General features: G+C 51.0%; 1 long non-coding RNA gene across 1 annotated transcript; it reads left to right on the top strand.

Annotated features, from left to right (window-relative positions):
* The first annotated feature begins 4,906 nt into the window (after positions 1–4,906).
* Positions 4,907–15,272, top strand: LOC133099552 (uncharacterized). Its single transcript, XR_009702354.1, has 4 exons — positions 4,907–4,960; positions 10,335–10,470; positions 14,094–14,185; positions 15,085–15,272. It is a non-coding gene; the product is annotated as an uncharacterized LOC133099552 (long non-coding RNA).
* Positions 15,273–20,988: the final 5,716 nt, after the last annotated feature.

Genomic DNA, 20,988 nt, shown 5'->3' on the forward strand with positions numbered 1-20,988 from the left:
AGAAAACCCTGGCTGTCCACTAAGTAATATGCTGTGTGACCCTAAAGAAGTTACTTTCCTTTCTGGGCCTCAATTCCTTTGTGAAATGTCATTCCTTGCTTCCTTTCCTTGTCTGTCTCTGTCTGTCTCTGTCTCTCTGTCCTTGGTCGTCCCTGCCCCCTCCCTGTCTGGGTCCTCTCCCACAGGTCTCACTATCAACTCCTCTTGCCCCACCCTTCCCCAGTTGATAGCCTCTTGAGCTCTGAGCTAAGCTGGGGTATTCATTTCCGTTCCAGGTGCAGAAGACACAGCCAAGAACAGGACAAAGTCCCTGCCCTTAGGATGAACATTCTGAGGGGGGTATGCACATCTTAGTAGGGAACTTGAGAAGGTAGAAGATTATTTAGGACATCCCCCTCCCTCCCCCAAATCTTTAATAGGTAAATCATAGATAACCCATGGGCCCCAGTATGGAGAAGAAGGGACAGACACTTCACTCACTCATTCATTCATTCAATCAACAAACTGTGCTGAACATCTTCTTGCTTCCAGGTGCATCTCTGGATCTTGGGGAGCAAATGAAGCCCAGCACTCAAAAGATGAATCATCCAGGTCCCTGGCAGCAGAGGTGAGGGGAGGGCACTTTCTGGCCACCCCAGCCTGGTGGCAGTGACTAACTTCTCAGTCTGGCTTAGGCTGCTGATGTTCAAAGTCTGATTACAAGGATTGTGGGAAATCTTAGATCCCAAGAGCTTCAGACTCTTCGAATCAGGGTCAAAGAATCAGAGACCACTTGAACCTTAAGGTAGTCATCACAGAATATGATATCCCCATGAAATCTTTGAATTCATCCAAGGAATCTTAGAATGTTAACTCTCAGAGTCAAAGAATCTTAGAATAAAAGTATTGAGGACTCTGGGCTGCAAGGCATCTCAGAGGTCATGGAATCCTGTCTGTAGCCCCTGGCGGAAGTCCTCTCTGCAGTACCCCAAAAAGGCAAGCACCCAGGTTCTTCCAAGAACAGGGAGCTCACCTCCCTTGGAGGCAGCCCAGTATCCTTTTCTTAGGACAGGTCTGATCGTTGACAAAATCTCTTAGCCTCAGGGTGGTGTCCATCTCTTTGGTGCAGCTGTCCAGGTTTTCATGTACTTCCCTCTGCCTCATCTGTGTATTGCTTTTAAGAATAAGTCCTTGCTATTCAAGGAAACTGAGAAAATCGCCTGGGTCCCAGGCCCAACTCCACCCTCTACCCCACCCCCAGCTTGGCCCTCAGGTGGTAATTGGCCAGTCAGCTAAGGGTCCATCAAAGCTGGTGTAATGAAGGAGAGGTTTGCCTTGATTTCCAGCAGGTCCAGATGTCAAAATCCTGCAGAGATTTCCTTTCCTCCACACCCTTTCATCTTTTAGCTCTCTGAAGCCTCACCAGAAGTTTAGGGGAAAGCTGAGTGCTACGACTCTCAGTGACGGCCCTGAGGGGGAAGGGTAAACTGAGGCTCACGCTGTTAGATAAACCCAGAATCCTAGGTCAGAGTAGAAAGGACCAATGCCCACCATATACCGATAGGGAAGCTGAGGCCTAGGGAGGGGGGTGGATCTGGAGACCCTCTACCAGCCTCACTAGACCGATACTGTAGCTCAGACTGGGTCAGAAGCCTCCTCTATGGCATTGTGCTGTGTTATCTCTGTGTCATCACCCTGTATGGTCACTGAATGTCATTGGAGATTTTGGATGGGCAGAGATTTCTTCTCACTCTGAGTCCCCAGTACCCAGCACACGGCATGCCCAGAAAAGGCACATGGTGAGCGTGGCCAGTGAGTGAGTGATGGGAAATGTCTGCCTGAGTCTACTGGACTCCAAGCACAGCCTCCCTGCAACCTCCCTGAAGAAAGAAAGGCAACGGCTCCTTTAAATTTCCAAGATCAGCAAAAAAAAAGTTTCGAGAGCCTTTGCCACATTATTCTTAGCTCTGAGCCCAGCCCAGGCCCTGCTGACTGCAGCCCTTCCCCCACACTCCCAGGCTGCACTTTCTGGAAAAAGCACTCTTTTTGGAGGGAGGAAAGAGTCTGAAATGCAGAGAAACTCTCCAGCATTTCAGGTCTGGGTTCGTCCAGTGCCTCTGCTCCCAGCAGGAGCGGTTCCTGCCCACCCCCACCCCCGACAGGGGCTCAGCTGGGAATCCCAGGTCCCAAGAGGTGTGGGCAGCAGGAAATAGAAAACCGTGGAATCCAACTGCATCACACCATACAGAGAGGAAAACTGAGGCCCAGAGAGGGGCAGGAACTTACCCAAGGTCACACAGCAAGTCAGAGGTGGAGCTGGGCCAGAGCCCATGCCCTGGGCCCCAGCCCTCTTTCTCCCACACCATCTTCTAACTGGGCCTTCCAGGTAGGCAGGCCCAGTTCTGCCAGATATTGCAGAAACAGCTCTCTAGCCCCAGTGGCTAGATTCAGGCAGTCCTCACCCTACAGAATCCTAGGACAAAAACTAACGTGTTAAGTGCCCAGCACGTTCATATTATTATATTTAATACTCTCAGGTTAAGTAAGAATGTCTCCATTTTAAACACAAGGAAACTGAGGTTCAGGGAGGCTAAGTTCAAGACCTTACAGCAAATTGCAGTCAGAACTGGGATTTGAACTGTTTGTCTGTGGAAGATGGGGAGTTGGGACAGGGAGAGGACAAGGAAGTGACATTCATGGGGCCCTTTGCTGTGGCCAGGCACCCTAAATAATATCTCACTTTTAATTATTGGACGTTAATTGGAAGGAAGTGTCATCCCTTTCTTCTTTTAACAGAGGATAAAACTGTGGCCAAGAAAGGCTTGGATAGCCAGCCCATGGTGGGCCCTCTCCCTGGGAAACCAGGGCTGCCACTGGCAGTTCTTCTTTGAGATGCTGTCCAGGAGCCAAGAATGTGCTCGCAGCCCCGAGCATGAGTCAGGGAAACGCAACTTCTGCAATCTCTGATTCTCTCTCGTGGAGTTTAGGCCTTCTGACCCAAAGGGCTGTCCTGTGAGCTGCCACGTTGGAGGGTGGGAGGCTGGTGAGGGGTGAGCGGACGCATGACTCCTCCCTCCTCCTCCCAGAGCAAGCCCCACCCTCCTACCATCCTCCTGGTGCTGAGGCAACTCCAGGGCCTTCACCCACACGCATGACACCCTGACAGGACACCCCAGAGACACACGTCCACTGACACATGACACTGCAGACACACGTGTCCACCCACCCACTGCGGCCCCTTCATGCAATCCACATATACACATGTCTGCATAACTCTCTAGCAATACAAATGCACCACATGTGGCACACATGCCTAATAGGTACCTGTACACAGGCTCAGGCTCAAGGGGAGGCGGGGAGGACAGCCCGCAGTCAGGATTCCACTCTCTTCACCCCTTAGTAGCTGTGAAGCCTTGGGGAAGTCACTTCCCCTCTCTGGCCTTCAATTTCCAGTTGTGAAATGAGAGGGTGTGACTTCTCCTTGCCACCCCGCTCCCTGCCGGTTGACATTCTCCCCTGCCTTCACCCCCAAAACCTGCAGACATTTCTTGAGCATCTACCATGTGTGGGGAGTGAGCCAGGTGCAGAACACAGGGACAGGGCTCCTGACCCCAGCCCAGGGCTCAGTCCATTGCACCAGCTCAAAACCCTTCTGTGGCTCCCAACAGCCCCTCGAGAAAGTCCAAGCTCCTTGGTGGCCCTTTGCAGCAAGCCAGTTTGCAAGTGCAGGTCCTCGGTGCTCCTGGGCAGAGACTCTCTGCTTTCTTAGGGCCACAGCAAGGGAGGATGCTCTTAAGAAAGCTCAGCTTTGGGACTGGGAGCTCCCTTCCTTCTGCCAGTCTCCCTCTCCCAGGCCTCCTTTGGCAACTCATGGAAATAGCTCCAGCTGCCTGGAGAGCCCTTGGGGTGGTCAGACAGCTTTTAAGTACCACCTTGCCTTTTCCCTTCCCCTGTTGCCTCTCTACCCACCCCCTTACCCAGCACCCAGCTCTTCTTTTCTCCCCCAGGTGACGCTGACAGCTGTAATAATACTGATGCCCAGATCAGCCGCAGGGCTGATCTCTGACACTCAGAAAAGGGCCCCTGAGCTCTGACCACCCCACTCCCAGCCCTAATCCGCTTCAGCCCAGTGCAGCCACCCCAGTGTTATGGGATTCAAGAAGCCCTGGCATGGGGGTCAAGAGACCTGGGATCCTGGCCCAGCTCTGCTGTGTTTTAGCTGGTCCAGCTCCCCACCTCTGTCAAATAGGAATGATGATCTGGAGGATGATGAGAAGCACAGATGAAACAATGGATTGGAGAGCACTTTGCGAACTCTGCATGACATTAGGATCTCTGCTGCACGCTGCCCACCTCTTCATCACCTGGTCACATCCTTCCTAACCTTAAGAAGCCACTTATGACCATTCCTGCTCTGATCACCATCCTGTCAGTTCCACTCACACCTGGCCTTGCACATACACAGGAGGGTAGCAAAGGGCTGGAGTGGGGCCTTTCAGAAGAGGCACAGGCCAAGGGTGGCATCCTGGCAAAGCGAAGAGAATCCAGCCCGGGAGTCAGGAAGGCTGGGTGCCACCATTCAGCGAGTGACCTTGGAAAGTCACTGCACCTCTCTGGGCCTCCGTTTCCTCATCTGTGACGCGGAGAAATGAGGAGGATCTGGAAGGATCTGAGGGATTTCATTTTAAACGGGAAAGTTTAGTTTCGTCCCCACTGTTGGCAAGAGAAGAAATGGACACACCCTTTCTAGAAGGCAGTTTGCACTGGGAGCTTTAAAGATTGTACTGAATATTTCCCGGCAACATTGTTTGTAATTGCAAAACTTGGAAACAACCTAACTGTCCATCAGTAGGGGGGTGGGAATACCAGGAAGTTGGGAAAAACAAAAAGCAAGGAAGTTCTTTATGTCTTGATATTGACTCGATCTCAGAGCTGAAGTGAAGGAGGGTGTTGCTTAGATCTGCACAGATTGTCCCAGCAGGTGGGTAGAAACTGGTAACATTCCTTGCTGGCAGGGGAAGGACTGGATGTGAGAGGGAGAGGGGGAGGAGTGAGACTTATCTTTCATCCCTTGTGAATTTGGAGGCTATATGAATGCATTACCTATTCACACATTTTTAAATTTTTAAATTATTTGTTCTTTAAAAAAAATTTTTTTTAATGGTTCTGAAGAAACTAGGGACAGGACAGGAATAAAGACGCAGACGTAGAGAATGGACTTGAGGACATGGGGAGGGAGAAGGGTAAGCAGGGACAAAGTGAGAGAGTGACATGGACTTATATATACTACCAAATGTAAAATAGATAGCTAGTGGGAAGCAGCCGCATAGCACAGGGAGATCAGCTCGGTGCTTTGTGACCACCTAGAGGGGTGGGATAGGGAGGGTGGGAGGGAGGGAGACGCAAGAGGGAGGAGATATGGGGATATATATGTATGTATAGCTGATTCACTTTGTTATAAAGCAGAAACTAACACAACATTCTAAAGCAATTATACTCCAATAAAGATGTTAAAAAAATTTAAAAAATTAAAATATGAGCATAGATACACGTACAAGGATGTTCATTATAGCCTCATTTGTAAGAGCCAAAAATTAGAGACAGTGTCAGTAAGGCAAGGACTATTGGCAGCCACCATAAAGGTGGAAGCCATTTTAATCCTCGGAGAGCTTAATGGATTGGTGGATAAAAAATTCAGCCGTTTATAAAACAGCATGTTTACGAAAATTCCATGTGCAGAGGCACAGATGTGTGGAAGGATGTTTACATTTCACCAAAAAGTCAATTCTTGTTACTAGGTGATTTCCACCTAATTTTTTTTTTTTTTAATAAATTTATTTATTTATTTATTTATGTCTGCATTGGGTCTTCACTGCTGCATGCAGGCTTTCTTTAGTTGCAGCAAGCGGGATCTACTCTTCGTTGCGGTGCGCGGGCTTCTCATTGCGGTGGCTTCTCTTGTTGCGGAGCACGGGCTCTAGGTGCGCGGGTTTCAGTAGTTGTGGTGCACGGGCTTAGTTGCCCCGTGGCATGTGGGATCTTCCCGGACCAGGGATCGAACCCGTGTCCCCTGCATTGGCAGGAGGATTCTCAACCATTGCACCACCAGGGAAGTCCCTCCAACCTAATTTTTAAACCATTTCTACTATTTCGAGCTTTTTTTCCTCAATGAATGAGTATTCAAAAATATAGAGAGATATGCATAATATTCATAGAAAAAGGCCAGAAGGAAATACTCTTAAATGGTTTAGTACTATCTTTGGAGATGAACATACACATTATCTCTATTTTCAACTCTCTGCTTCTCTGAATTTTTTCAATAGCATATATTACTTTTATAATAAGTTTTTGACAATCAATAGAGTAAATAGAAAAGCAACATCCAGTGGGAGATCAAGCCAGGCCTGAAGGCCATGTCTGAGTAGGTGCTGGGGAAGCACGGGCCGTGATGGGGCCTGGGGCTCGGGGCCCCTCACTGCAACTCTGGGGAGCCTGGGAGGCTGGAGCTGGAGCCCGTCTGGCCAGGCCCGGCATTTTCCACCCCCATGGCCTCAGGCTAAAATGAGCTTGATTGTGGCAGGATTTCATGGGCAGCAGCCAGCGGGGACAGAAGAGTCCTGCCAAAGGTCACCATGTGAGGGGGCAGGAGCATGTGTGGGCAGAGCTGCAGAAGATGGCCAGGCCAGTCTTGGTCTAGCAGGAACTTGGGAGCCCCTCCTGAAGGCAGTTTAGGAGGGAAATGACAAGGTCTCGTTGGAGTTTTTAAAGGAGTTCTGTGTCTGCTGAGTGGAGAGTGACAGAGGGAGGCCAGAGAGGAGAATGTCACAAGAACCCAAAGCAGGATGCTGGTGCCTGGACCCAGCAGGGGTGCAGGGGCCATGGGGCTAAGAGGGTCCAGCAGTGGACTGGGGCTTGGAGGGCCAGGGAGAAGGAGGAAGGAGAACTCTCGGGGGTCTGGCCTGGGTAAACAGGTGGCAAACGGTCCCCTCTCTGAGATGGAGACTCTAGGGGGAAGGCAGTGAGCTCCGTTGTCTGTAGATAGGAGGCATCCAAGAGGCTGTAGCATCCGTGAGTCTGGCACTCAGGAGAGGCCAGGCTGGGATTTGGGACTGTGGCACAGGAGAGTAATGGATGCCATGGGATGGTCGATGTGGGTGAGAGCAGGCACAGAGGCTGAGAAGAACAGAGGCTGGGGAGAAACAGGCCCATGCCAGGCGGAGGGGGGAATATCGTCTGCCACCTCCAGGAGGGAGAATCAAGGAGGAGCTGGCCGTTCCGCTAGTGGGGTGGGCGGGCAGAGGGAGGAAGGCCATGCTGGATGCGATGGAGCCACAATGCCCTCTGTCCCCTCCTCCCTCGCTGAGAATGCCGAGGGAGGACCAGGCTGCCGCGTGGTGATTCCGTGGCTGGTGGGGTGGGTCAGAGCCAGGATCTGTACACTCGGCCAGGCCCCATTGGCTGGCGGGCAGGAGCCGGCGCAGGGACAGGCCGAGCTGATGCAACGTGGGCCTATCGTTGCAGGCCCTGCTGAGGGGATGCAGCTGTGCTGGCCGCTGCCCAGAGGTTCCAGTGGGGAGGGGGGACCGGCTCTTAGGGCAGGCTGGAGCTGTCTGCTCTGGGTGTGCTCTGACTCAGGAGGGAAACACGCCTTTCATGGAAGCACCCAGAGCCCTCTGCTCTGTGCATGTGTGTGAGGAGGGGGAGGGGCCCCAGTGGATGCTGCTGCGCAGCTGTCCTCCTCAGGCTCAGCATTCTCAAGGCCAGATGGGGAGATGGGAGCGGAGCAGCCTGGTACCTGCAGAGCCCAGGGTGAGCGTCAGGTCCTGGGTACCAGCCTGTGCTCAGCCTCTGACTCTGTATGTGACTTTGGGCAAGTCCCTGATCCCTCTGAGCCTCAGTTTCCCCATCTCTTTCGCTAGGACAGAGAGCTGTGAAAAAGAACTCAAGGCTTGGGAGCTGGAGGGGGAAGGGGGTTACCAGGGGCACAGCTGACCAGTCTGGGCACCCAAAGTAGACACAGGAGAAAGGGAGCATTTATTGATGCCCGCTTTGTACAGGAAGCGCTTTCATTCTCTGTTAACTCCCATATCCCTGCTGTGAGGCAGGCATTTTAATTCCCAATTTGCAGATCAAGAAACTGAGCCTCAAAAAGCCCAGGAATGATAGAGCCTGGATTTGAAGCCAGGTTTCCCTGCTTGGGGTCCGGGGTTCTGTCCGCTGCAGCCAACTGGGGAGTCTCACGCTAGCATCACTGATGCCCAGGACTCAGAGTTGTCCAAATCTTGGGCACTGCCTACAAGTCTCTTCTTTGTTAACCCTGCCCAGGCCCCAGTGTCAGGGCCACAAAGAAGGGGGATCTGGACAAGTGGTGGCCAGGTCTGACAGAGTCCCAGGATCTAAAGGGGGCGATCTCAAGGGATCAGTGTAGGCTGAAGCTCAGAGACCTGCGGGCACTCCCTCAAGCTCCTGACACAGGGACCCAGCCCTGGAAGACCGGCAGGAGTGCGGCTGAGTGTCAGAAAGGGTCTCAGCTGCAGATCTAGACAAGCCTGGTCCCAGGAACAAGACAGGAAGCCCAGTTGTTGGAGCAAGACTGTGAGTCCCTGAGGCTAGGAGCCACCCAGCAGCTCAGTGTGGCTTGTACAGTGAGCGATGGGTCAGTGACAGGCCACAGGCGGGGGCAGCACAGCACAGAGATGAGGCTGCCTTGATACCAAAGTCCTGACAGGGGGCCGTCTCTGCCTTCATCCACACCCACAGCACTGGCCCGTCCCCGCGTCCTGCTGGAGGTCTGTCCTGCCACCTGGAGTGGGACTGGGTCTCCCACAGTGTCCTGGGGGAGGGGTGTGGGGGACAAGCAGGCCCAGTGCCCACAGAGCTGGCTCTGCCACCACTGGGCATTTCCAGGGGGTTTTACCAAGGTCCTTCTCGAGACAGAAGGACTTGACAAAGGCATCATGTTGACATAGAATTCCAGACGCTGGCAGGCCACTCATTTTCACTCGAAACCAACTTTTCCTGAGCAACTGTTTTGAGCCAGGCCCTGTCCTGGGAACACAGAAACAAACCAGATCCACTCCCTGTCCTTAAGCAACGGAGCTCACACAGGGTGCTCAAGGCTGTGACAGAGGGGAGAAGGCAGAGGGCTGCCAGAGCCCATGCAGGGATGGGAGCAGGGAAGACTTCCTGGAGGAGGCTGCCTGGGGTGGAGAAGGAGCTCACCTCAAGCAGAGAAGGCTTGGGGAGCGTGAGAAAAGGGAGGTGGCCTCCTCAGGTGCACAATCAATGGGAACACCAAAACCCACAGTAATAAAGATAAGTTATATTTTCATGCAATATTTTCAAAAATGAAAATCAATGCTAAAAAAATAGATGATGAACAAAATATCAACATTTTAAGTAAAGACAGGATGAGGGCCAACTTCCTGGGCATGCAGCCTGTGCAGTCTGACAGGGTGCCACACTTGGTTGCATGTTCTGCTGTTGCCATCTTGAAATTTGGAATAATTTTTGAAGGAGGGGCCTCACACATCACGTAGCCAGTCCTGGACAAGAACAATAAAATAGTACTGTGTCAAGCCATGTTGGAGCCTGAGCCAAATGAGAAAAAAAAGTGTTTATTTAAAATTTTGATATTTTGTTCATCATGGATTTTTTTGGCATTAACTTTGATTTTTAAAAAATATTGCATGGAAAGGTTATTTCTTTTGATTACTGAGGTTTGGGGTGCCCCTTGTAATTTGCACCCAGGGTGAATGTCTCACTCTCCTCACCCTAGTCCCAGCCCTGAGAGAAGGCGAGGTGTGGAAGGGCATCCCAGGCAGACGGACAGAAGGGCTGTCCAGCAGCTGGAAGCCTGCGGGGCCTGGGGAAGGCTCGGGGGACAGGGCAGCCTCAGGCACTTCCCAGATCCCATGAGCCCTTGCCAGAGATGCACCTGGATATCTTCCCACTCTCAAGTCACTGAGTGCCTCAGTGCCCCATCTGCAAAGTGAGAACAATGGTTCCTTTCAACAGCCTGTCTTCCAGGTTGAGAGACAAAAGAAAAATAAAAGGTGCTGAGTTTGAAACCGGAGAGGCCTGTACGCTAGGAAGTCTGTGCACCAGTTCTGTGTTAGGTGCCGCTGTAGCTCCCACAGGCATGCAGAGGTCGGCTCCTCCACCCTCCATGTATCTCTCCTTCCGACCTCCAAGCTCCGAAGACCCCTTCTGCCCTCTCACAGCCTGGGAGGCTCCCCCAGCCAGCCACAGCTTCTCCCTTCCCTTGCCTTCAGTGCGCACAGGAGGGAGAGATCATACTAAGCCCTTTATTTATTTTATTTATTCCTTGTTTTATGCAACCAACATTCATCAAGGACTCACTACGTACCAGGCGCTATTCTGGGTGCAAAGAACACAGGAGGGAACAAACAGGGCCTTCGCTCTCAAGGAGCCTCACATGCATCTGGAGGAGACAGGCTATACACTAAGAAACAGATCTGATAATTCCAGGTAATGGTAAGCGCTACGAAGAAACAAAAGCCGGTGGTTGGAGGTGGGGGGATGAGTACCTTACAGGGGGTATAACCTGAGAACTGAATGATGAGAGGCTGTACTGTTTTCCTATTGCTGCTGCAACAAATTACCATAAACTTAGTGGCTTAAAACAATAAAAGTTTATCCTCTTATAGTTCTGGATGTCAGAAGACTAGAATGGGTCAGCAGGGCTGCGTTCCTTCTGGAAGCTCTGGGGCAAGTCTGTTTCCTTGCCCTTTCCAGGTTCTAGGGGGGCTGCCTGCACTTTTTGACTCATGACCCCTTCCTCCATCCTCAAAGCCAGCAGTGTAGCATCTTCACAGCTGCCCCTCTCTCTGACCTCTGCTTCTGTCATCACATCTCTTTCTCTGACCCCCCTCCCCTCCTCCCTCATATAAGGAACCTTGTTGTTACATAGGGCCACCAGGTAATCTCTCTATCTCAAGATCCATAATTTAATCACATCTGTAGGAGACTTCCCTGGTGGTCCAGTGGCTAAGACTCCTCACTCCCAATGCAGGGGGCCCAGGTTCGATCCCTGGTCGGGTAACTAGATCCCACATGCCATGACTAAGAGTTCACATGCCGCAACTAAAGATCCCTCACGCCTCAACTAAAAAAAAAAAAGAGAAAAAAAAGATCCCACACACCACAGCTAAAGATCCCGCACACGGCAATGAAGATCCCATGTGCTGCGACTAAGACCCGGCACAGCCAAATAAATAAATAAATAAATATTTAATCACATCTGCAAAGTCCCCTTTACCATGTAAGTTAACATACGCAGGGATTAGGACCTGGATGTCTTTGGGAGCCACTCTTCTGCCTACCAACGAAGCCAACCCCCTGAAAACTTTAGAGTGGAGGAGAGCAACCCAAACAGAGGGAACTATATATGCAAGGGCCCCAAGGCTAGAAAAAACTAAGCATGTTCTCAGAATAGCAAAAGGCCACCCTTCTAGAGAGTAGTGCTCTAGTTAATTTGATTTTAATTCACTTCATCCATGGGGCCAATCTCACCCCTGTAGATGAATGCGGTGTGTTCCAGGAACCCTGAGCAGCCAGGAAAGCCTTTAGAGAGCATTCTCTTGGCACGTAAGGTCATCTCCTCTCTCCCCCTGCTTCTAGCTGGCCAACCCTTCACATGCTTAGAATGAGGGCCCTGCGTGTTTGAGGAAGGTGCCAGCCCAGGTGCCCACCTGGATCTGGGGGCCAGACTGACTGTGGCCGAGGAGTGGCCCCAGCCCCTGGTACCTGCATATAATTCTGCTCTTTCTTCCCTGCTGAAGGCCAGGATTGTGTGGCTGAGGGAGGATGGGAGCAGGAAAGGCTAGACCTCGAGCAGTGGCAGCAAACTTCAATGGCCATATTGTTAGCTCTGGGCTGCAGTGGGGAGGGCGCCAAGGTCTGGCTGAATGAGGCATCTGTGCTTGCTAGGTCAGGATGCCCAGGTCAGGGGTTCTCCTGGGAGATGCCTCCCACCCCCACCTCTGCCCAGACCCTGCCATTTGGCTTCCTTAGCATCCCTTGTATTGATCCCTCAGGGACCACAGATATCACTGGCTGGCTAACTGTGCCATGGGCTGTTGGTTGGTGGCCTTTCCTGTTAGATTGTAAGCTCTCTGAGAAGGCCACCAAATCCCAGCATCCAGCCCAGGGCTTAGATCAGAGAAGTTGTTCCATAAATGTGTGTAATGAGTGGATGAATGAATGAATGAGACTGTTGCCATTCTTGCTTTGTCTGGTCACCCCTTCCCTGGACCACTGTACCAGCCTCCTCACTAGCTTCCCTGCCTCTGGTCTTTCCTCCTCCACACCGTTGCCTGGGGATCATTCTAACACACCATCAGTTAAAACCCTCCTGGGGCTCCCTGAGACCTTTAGGATCCAATCAAGCCCCCAACAGCCTTGCCAGGTATTCACCCACCAATTCTCTCCCCTGCCTCTGTGCTAGTCCTTGGTAACACCTGACATTTCCCAGCCTGCATGCCCTTGTACTTGTGCAGAATGCCCTTCCTCCTCTTCTCCCCACCTGAGTGACTCCTACTCATGGTTCAGGCCACAAGCTCCTCCAGGAAGCCTGCCTGACTACCCCCAGCCTTCTCTGGGTTCCCACGGAATCCCTACCCACTCTACTCTGTGCTTCCCAGCACCTCAGCACCAATTATAATTGCCAGTTAACACCTGTGTCTCCCTAACCAGACCCTGAGCTTCTCAAGAGCAGGCACTGAGTCTGACCCATGTTTTCATCACAGCCAGGCCCCTGGACTTGGTCAGGCACAGAGCAATCGCTCAGCAGAGGTGTAAGCCCAGCCCCAAGACAGTGCGCTCCCCGTGAGGCCTGACTAGTGGGAGCCTCTGCCCTCTGGTGGTCATTTTGGGTCACTGCACTTTTCTGGGTCCTATTCATGGCCTTCACTATGGTAATGGACCCTTGAACCTTGGTTCTCAGAATGTGGCCCCAGGACCAAAAGCAACAGCATCACTTTGGAACTTGTTAGAAATGAAATTCTTGGACTCCACCCAGACCTATGAGTCAGAAACTCTGGGGATGGAGCCCAGCAACCTGTTTTAACAAGCCCTCCAGGTGATTCTGATGCAGGCTGAAGTTTGAGGGTCTTTCTCCTAGAAGCCCCAGGTAATGGAGGAGACACCAGGATGCACCTAGTAGAGTTGCCAGCTAATGTACAGGACTCCCAGTTAAAGCTGAATTTCGGATGAACAACGAATAATTTTTTAGTATAAATATATCTGGTGCAATATTTGCAATTTTTATCTTGAAATTCTTAATAATTTTTGGACATGGAGCACGGTAGTTTTCACTTTGCACAGGTAGTTAGTCCTAGGAAAGACTCAGAGCTTAAAGGTGGGAGGGGTCAGGGCACAGCAGCTGAGCTGTGCCTCTAAGTTTTCTAGCTCCCCCATCTTTCACATCCCCCATTGCTTCCTTCCCAGAAGGAGTCAAACCTTCATCCCTTCTCCCCAGATTCCGTTACCTGTCTCCTCACTGTCTTGCTGCTTCGTTCTCACCCCTTCTGTACCCCCTTCCGCAGAGTGAAATGAAGTCCCCAAAATGTCTGCCCTTGTCACCCTCCACTCAAAGCTTTCCTCTGGGTGTCTCCTTACCACTGCTTTTACGATAACAGCCATCTGCCATCTGGAGCACTGAGTTAGGCTCTTGATTTCATCAGCTCCTGTGTTCTGCGCAGTAATCCTGCCTCTGGCATGTGCCCCAGGGTGGGGTGCTATGAGCAGGACCTGACCGCAGCCTTGGATGGAGGGCTGAGTATCAGCTCCAGCTGATGCCCGAAGAAGAGCTGCTGTCTGGGATGCAACAGAGGAGCAGGAGGAGGAGAGGCTCCAGAATGATTTATTAAGCACCTACTATGTGCCCGGCACTGTTCTGAGTGGTGGGAACACATGATGCAAGAAGCAGGTATAAACCCTGCCTTCAGTGGAATGACTTAGTGGGTCCTGCCCACGTTGATCTCAGGTTTATGCCCTAGACTAGTGCCCTAATCAAACAGGGGAGGATGCTGACTTTTTTTATTTTTAATTTTTCAAAGGCAAGCAGGAGGTTGTTTTATTCTTTCTTGCAGATTTGATTCAAAATTACATTAGAGGGAGTGGGCCGAGGACACAGATTGAACAAGATTGACCTGACCTGACTAATGTTGAAGCTGAAGGATGGGTACATAGGAGATTCATTATACTAATCTCTCTAATTTCATATATGTTTGAAATCATCCACACATTTCTTTTTTAAAAATACAGTTCAAAGTAATATCAAACTTCTAAAATCTCTCCAGTCTAGAATGAGACCCTTCTTTCAGGCTGGGCTTACCTCAGAAACCAGAAACCTGGAGAGCGTGCCGACAAGTTCCTTCTCTCCCTCTATGACCATCTCTGGCTACTACTTGCGGCCGCTTCAGGGTGGAGTGCAGAGTGGGAGAGAGGGCAGAAAAAGCCCTCCTTGCCTGACACAGTTGTAATCTGGCTGGGGACCCTCTGGACATGGTTGATGTCCAAAGTTGATCTTTAACTCATGAGATCTCCTCACCTCCCCCAAAGGGGTCCTCAGGCAGCTGGACACGGCCTTAGGCAGGCAGGCCCTCATCTGGCCAACAGGCAAGTCAGGCATCCTTTGTGTGGTCTAGCTGGCAGCGAGCCCTTCCCAGGGTAGCCCTGGCCTCCCGCACCCCATTCCGCCTCCCCACACAAACCGTGCTCTTAGACTCTGCAGTGTGTGAGAGGAGTTCCGGTCCCCGTGTCCCCCAGATTCTAGGTGCACATATCATGCTCTCCCAACAGTTCTCTGGCAGTCCTCCTCACTTACAGGAGGGAGGGGAAGCAGAGCAGACTGACAATTCTCCCTTAAAAAAACTGATTTAACACGGATGGGTGATGGGCAGAGGCCGGCAGGACAGGTCTGGGAACACACCTCCTGCTGGTCCTACAGGATGGTCTGACCCTCCATTTAGGATGGGGTGGGGGAGGGGTGCTGGGGCCCTCTTGTCTGAAGCTTCTGGAGCCTCTGCAGAGACGCCAGCCAGCAGCACGAGCCTGGTTCCCACCCCACCCTTATTACAGGACAAGAGAACCCTAGACTCAGAGAGTCGCAAGAGGCACCTTCATCGCCTGGATCTGCCTGGCAAAAATCTGCTCCTCTGCAAGGCTCCACTCATGCTCTGCTCCCTCCAGGACGGACTTCCTCAGTGCCTCATGGGCCGCGTTGAGACTCTCCTCCTCCCTGGTGCTCCCACCACGCCTTGTTCACTCCTCCATTAGAACAGTTATTTTATTTTTGATAACTGTCTTGTGTCCTGTGTCCCTATCAGATTGTGATTTTCCTGGGGAGTCCCTGGATGTCTTCTGGCTTATCACTGGGGCCCTGGCATCCAGCACAAAGGCTCCCTGGCACAGAGGAGTGGTAACGCAACAACAGCGATGATGACGAGCTTTATGGGTGTTACCCGTGTGCCAAGCCCTGTGTCAAGCTTGCGGGGCATTATCTCATTAACCCCTGCCCCAGCCTAATGTGGTAGGTACTATTATCCCTGTTTTACAGATGAGCAAACCGAGGCTCAACAGGTGAAATCACTGGCCAAGTTCACTTGGGGAGAAGGTAGGAGAGCCAGAATTTTACAGGAGTCCTTCTGAGTGCAGAGCCCCTTGTGCTATTCTGAGTCAGGGCCCAGCCACGCTTGATGGGTGCCTGGGGGGCGACAGGAGTGGGTGGGCACCCTCGGGTCAGCCTGATTGCTTCAGAACACAGCAGGCTGGGACTCTGTGCTTTCTTGGTGGGAGGTGGGCAGGAGGGGGGTGGTTTACAGGATATGCAGAGAGTCAGGGGATTAAATAAAAGGTCAAGACAGGTATGGAGGCTGCTGACTTCTGAGGCCAGTGCAAGGTCAAGTCAAGATGGAATTTGGACTGTTACTTCCTGCCAGTACGGACGAGCCCCATCTCCTTAATCCCTTAACCAAGGGGTCCCCAACCCCCAGGCCGTGGACCGGTACCGGTCTGTGAGCAGAAGGTGAGTGGCAGGCAAGGGAGCGAAGCTTCATCTGTATTTACAGCCTCTCCCCATCGCTCGCATTACTGCCTGAGCCCCGCCTCCTGTCAGATCAGCAGCAGCATTAGATTCTCATAGGAGCACAAACCCGACTGTGAACTGCGCATGTGAGGGATCTAGGTTGCGTGCTCCTTATGAGAATCTAATGCCCGATCACCCTGAAACCTTCCCCTCTTCCTTGGAAAAAATTGTCTTCCATGAAACCGGTCCCTGGTACCAAAAAGGTTGAGGACTGCTGCCTTAACCCCTGCCCCAGCCCCTCACCAGACCTCAGGGCCCCCACCTAAGGCCCCAGCTCAGGAAGCTCCCAGGGCTCAGGGATGAGGAGGGAATAAATGCCTGGAAGTGGGTAGGTTGTAATGGCTCAGGGTCTGGGTATCCACAGGGCCAGCAATGGGTCCTGGCTGGACCAGAGCTCTAGGGCCACCACCTGTCCGGGTTTGCCCATGACCGAGGGATGTAGGACTCCTAGTGCTAAAAGAGGGACAGTCCAGGGCAAACCGGGGCAGTTGTCACCCTGCAACATCTCTGACACCAAGACAGCGCCTCCTGCTCATTAGATGATTCTGGGCCCTGGATAAAGGACGCTGGGAAACCCAGAAGGCGTTCGTGCACACAGGGAGGTCAGCCTCGGTATGGCCCCAGGGGCTGGTGGAGAGAGCAGGGCCAGGAGTCGGAGTGCCCAGGGCTTGAGCCCACTTCAGCCTTGCACTGGCCACTTGCCGAAAATCCCTGAGCCCCCCTTCCTCTTCTCTAAAATGAGGCGGGTAACGTTCACTCGACAGGGCCATTGTCAGGATGAACACGAGATAACGCAGCGAAGAGGAGGTATCATTGCAGGATTAAGCTCAACTGCAAGTAACAGAATCATTCTGGCTTCAACAAGAGAGTTTGTTTCTCTCTCACAAAAAAGTCTGGAAATAGATGATTCAAGGGTGGTATGGAGGCTCTGCTTTGTTAAGTCCTCGGGTGTTCAGGCTCCTTCCAGCTCATGGCTCCTCCAACCCTAGGGTGTGACCTATGTCTTCAAAGACCAAGATGGTGGCTAGAGCCCCAACCATCACATCTATGGGAGCTGTAGGCACAGAGAAGGTATTTAAAGCCTTGCAATTGGATGAGCCTGACAAGCAAATGGTTCTGCTGGAGAAGAGAAGCCCAAAGACTGAGCTCCAGGGCTCTCACAACAGGAGAAGAGAAGGAACAAGCAACAGCTCCTGAGTTTCTGGACTTCTCCTAGCCTCCAGACTTCTAAACCCAACTGTATGCCTGACATCTCCACTTGGATGTCTAAGAGACACCTGAGAATTAGCATGTCCAAACTCAAATTCTGTTCTGTTTCCCAAATCTGCTCCTGCTGTCACCTTCCTCAATGGCAGATCATGGCAGCACCATCCTTCTAGGTGTTCAGGCCAAAAACTTGGGGCCATACTTGACTCCTTTCTTTCTCTCACAACCTATGTTCAGTTCATCAGAAAATCCTGTGGTTCTACCTCCCAAGGACACCCCAGCATCTGATTACTTCACCATGCCTGCTGTTGCCCTGATCTGAGCCACCATCACCTCTCATCTGATGCCTCATTCTGCTCTCCCTGCTTCTACCCTCTCCCCCTTGGTCTGACTCATAAGGCAAATGACTTAGAAGTCTGCAGTGCCTTTCCATTTCAATTGGAGTAAAAGTCAAATTCCTCACCATGGGCTCTAGGCCCTTTGTGGTCTGATCTCAGTGACCTTGTACATCATCCTTTACGTCCTTCCACCCTGTCACTCCCTCCACTCCAGCCATGTTGGCCTCCTGGCATGAACAGACCAGGCACATCCCACCTAAGGGCCTTTGCACCTGTCGTCTGCTTCAGGTTTTTACTTAAATGTCACCTTCCCTGACTACTCGGTTTAAAATGGTAACCCCCTCACCGATACTCCCTACTTTCCTCTGTCTATGCTGTTCTTTCTTTTGTCCAAAGTGCGTGTCCTATCTAATATATACCATTCTCTCTCTCTCTTTTTTTCTTATTGTCTACCTTCCTCTACCGGAAAGTAAATTTCATGAAGGCAGAGATGTTTGCTGCTGTGTTAGAATGTTACAACCATGCTGAGCACAAAGTAAACACTCAATACAAATGTATTTAAAGAGTGAAGAAAGGGATGGAGCAATGAATAAGTGAAGGAATTGCTCTCCCTGCCCAGGAGGGTTGGGCTGCCCAGAGAGGGCAGTAAAACAGGGGCAATGATGACCACCATTGTGTCGCGATGTACCCGGCCCTGTGCCAGCTGCCAGGTGTGGCCTGGTGGAAGCAGACACCTAAGCTGACATTCACAGAAGCGGCTGGTAAATGAGAGGACGGAGGGAAGCCCTGGGGCCTGTGGGAGCCCAGAGGCGCTTCCATGAGGTGGTGACACCTGAGCCCTGTCTGAAGCCACACCTTGCCAATCTCCGCCCCTCTATAGGCTAAGTCCAACTTGACTTTGAGGCAGCAGTGAGATTGAAGAGCACAGATGTGGAGGGAGAACTACCTGGGTCTGCCTATTGGTTTACCCGCTGGATGACTTTGAGCAAATCACATCCTCTCTCCACGTCTCAGTTTCCTCATATGTAAAACGTGGCAGCTGCTGGCCTAGAGCTTGTTCTAAACTCCTTCCAACTTTAGGCATCAGTCAAGCCTTGGAGGTGTATCGCTCAGCCCTCCCTTCAAGAGAGAGCTTGCAGGGCGGGGTGTTCTTAGCAACAGCCTCCCGCTGCAGCCCATTTGGGATCTACGGCAGTGGTCGGGATGAGGTCACGTCCTTCCTGGGCTGCTCCAGCCAATGCCTCGGAGCAGCGGGAGAACAAGGGCCTGGCCATTTCTGCCCAATGGCCGTTTCCTCTAATAGGCAGTTTGTACTCTGGGCTCTCCACCGGGCTTGTGGGACTCTCTCAGAGCTGCCCTGCTGAGGCTTTTCCTACTTAATTCTTCCTTCCCTCTCTCCATTCACAGACGGCAGACCTACCTCACAGTCTGAGGGAGGCTCCCTAGAGGAGGAGAAACTGGAGCTGGGTCTTCCAGGTTGGCCAAGGAAAAAGGCATTTCATGTAGAGGGTCTAGCAGGGGCCCAGGAATGGGGAGCCATGGAAGAGTTTTGTTGTTGTTTTTTTTTTAAATCTCCATTTTTGTGTGTGTGTGATTTTTTTTTTAACATCTTTATTGGAGTATAATTGCTTTACAATGGTGTGTTAGTTTCTGCTGTATAACAAAGTGAATCAGCTATACATATACATATATCCCCATACCTCCTCCCTCTTGTGTCTCCCTCCCACCCTCCCTATCCCACCCCTCTAGGTGGTTACAAAGCACCGAGCTGATCTCCCCGTGCTATGCAGCTGCTTCCCTCCAGCCAACTATATTACATTCGGTAGTGTATATATGTTGATGCTATTCTCACTTCGCCCTCCCACCCCATGTCCTCAAGTCCATTTTCTATGTCTACCTCTTTATTCCTGCCCTGCAACTAGGTTCATCAGTACCATTTTTTTTTTTCTTTCATACAGAGTGAAGTAAGTCAGGAAGAGAAAAAAACAATAGTTTTTTAAAGAGTAAATGCTTGGACCAATACCTAGTACACAATACACACTCCAGAGCAGAACCTTTTGGGGGAGGTGGCGGTCTTCGAGGTCCAAACTCTCTTCATAATGATACTAAGGTGTCCTTTGTCTTTTTCACTGGGCTGACATTTCACAGATGATGCAAAAACAATGGTGGTAAAACTGCTGGCACCTCAGGACAAATCTGAGCAGCGGCTCCAAACTGTACTAGAAATCATCGTATCCTCTGCCACCATGCCCTCACAGTAAATCACTGCCAGTATCACTCAAGAAAGTCATTGATGGGAATTCCCTGGCCGTCCAGTGGTTAAGACTCTGTGCTTTCACAGCCAAGGGCCTGGGTTCGATCCCTGGTCGGGGAACTAAGATCCTGCATGCCGTGCAGTGCGGCCAAAAAAAAAAAGAAAAAAGAAAAAAGGAAAGTCATTGATGAAGCGATAAAACATTTAATTCACTCTATACTGATATTTAAATGCACATCTTTTTAATATTCTGTGTGACAAAATGGTAAGTACCATAAAGCACTTCTGCTGCAGACTCAAGCACAGTGGTTGTCTCCAGGAAAAGCATTTGTGCAATTATTTGAATTGTGAGCTAAACTAGCCACTTTTTTTATGGAACACCACTTTTACTTGAAAGAAATATTGACAGATATTATGGTTATGCAGACTTGAGTATCTGGCAGACATTTTTCTCAAAAATGAATAAAATCAGTCTGCCATTTCAAGGTAAACTGACAGTATTTGTTGCTAATGATAAAACTCAAGCTTTCTGGGACTTCCCTGGTGGCGCAGTGGTTAAGAATCTGCCTGCCAATGCAGGGGACACGCATTCGAGCCCTGGTCCGGGAAGATCCCACATGCTGCGGAGCAACTAATCCCATGCACCACAACTACTGAGCCTGCGCTCTAGAGCTCGTGAGCCACAACTACTGAGCCTGCGTGCCACAACTACTGAAGCCTGCACACCTAGAGCCCGTGCTCCACAGCAAGAGAAGCCACCACAATAAGAAGCCTGCGCATCGCAACGAAGAGTAGGCCCCGCTCAATGCAAATAGAGAAAGCCCGCGTGCAGCAGTGAAGACCCAATGCAGCCAAAAAATTAAGTAATTAAGTAAGTAATTAAAAAAAAAACTCAAGCTTTCAAATGAAAATTAGAATTTTGGAAAACTTGTGTTCACCACTGTGAGCTTTACAGCTTCCAAAAACTTAAAAGACTTTTCTGATGAGATTGGTGGTTACATTAACAAATTTGATTTTTAATATTATATACTGAAATTTATCAATATTTGAAAGATCTGCATGACTCGGTGAACCACTTTTTCTCCCAAATGGCCAATGCA

This window comes from Eubalaena glacialis, chromosome 10, assembly GCF_028564815.1.
Source record: "Eubalaena glacialis isolate mEubGla1 chromosome 10, mEubGla1.1.hap2.+ XY, whole genome shotgun sequence".
NCBI classification, from domain to species: Eukaryota; Metazoa; Chordata; class Mammalia; order Artiodactyla; family Balaenidae; genus Eubalaena; species Eubalaena glacialis.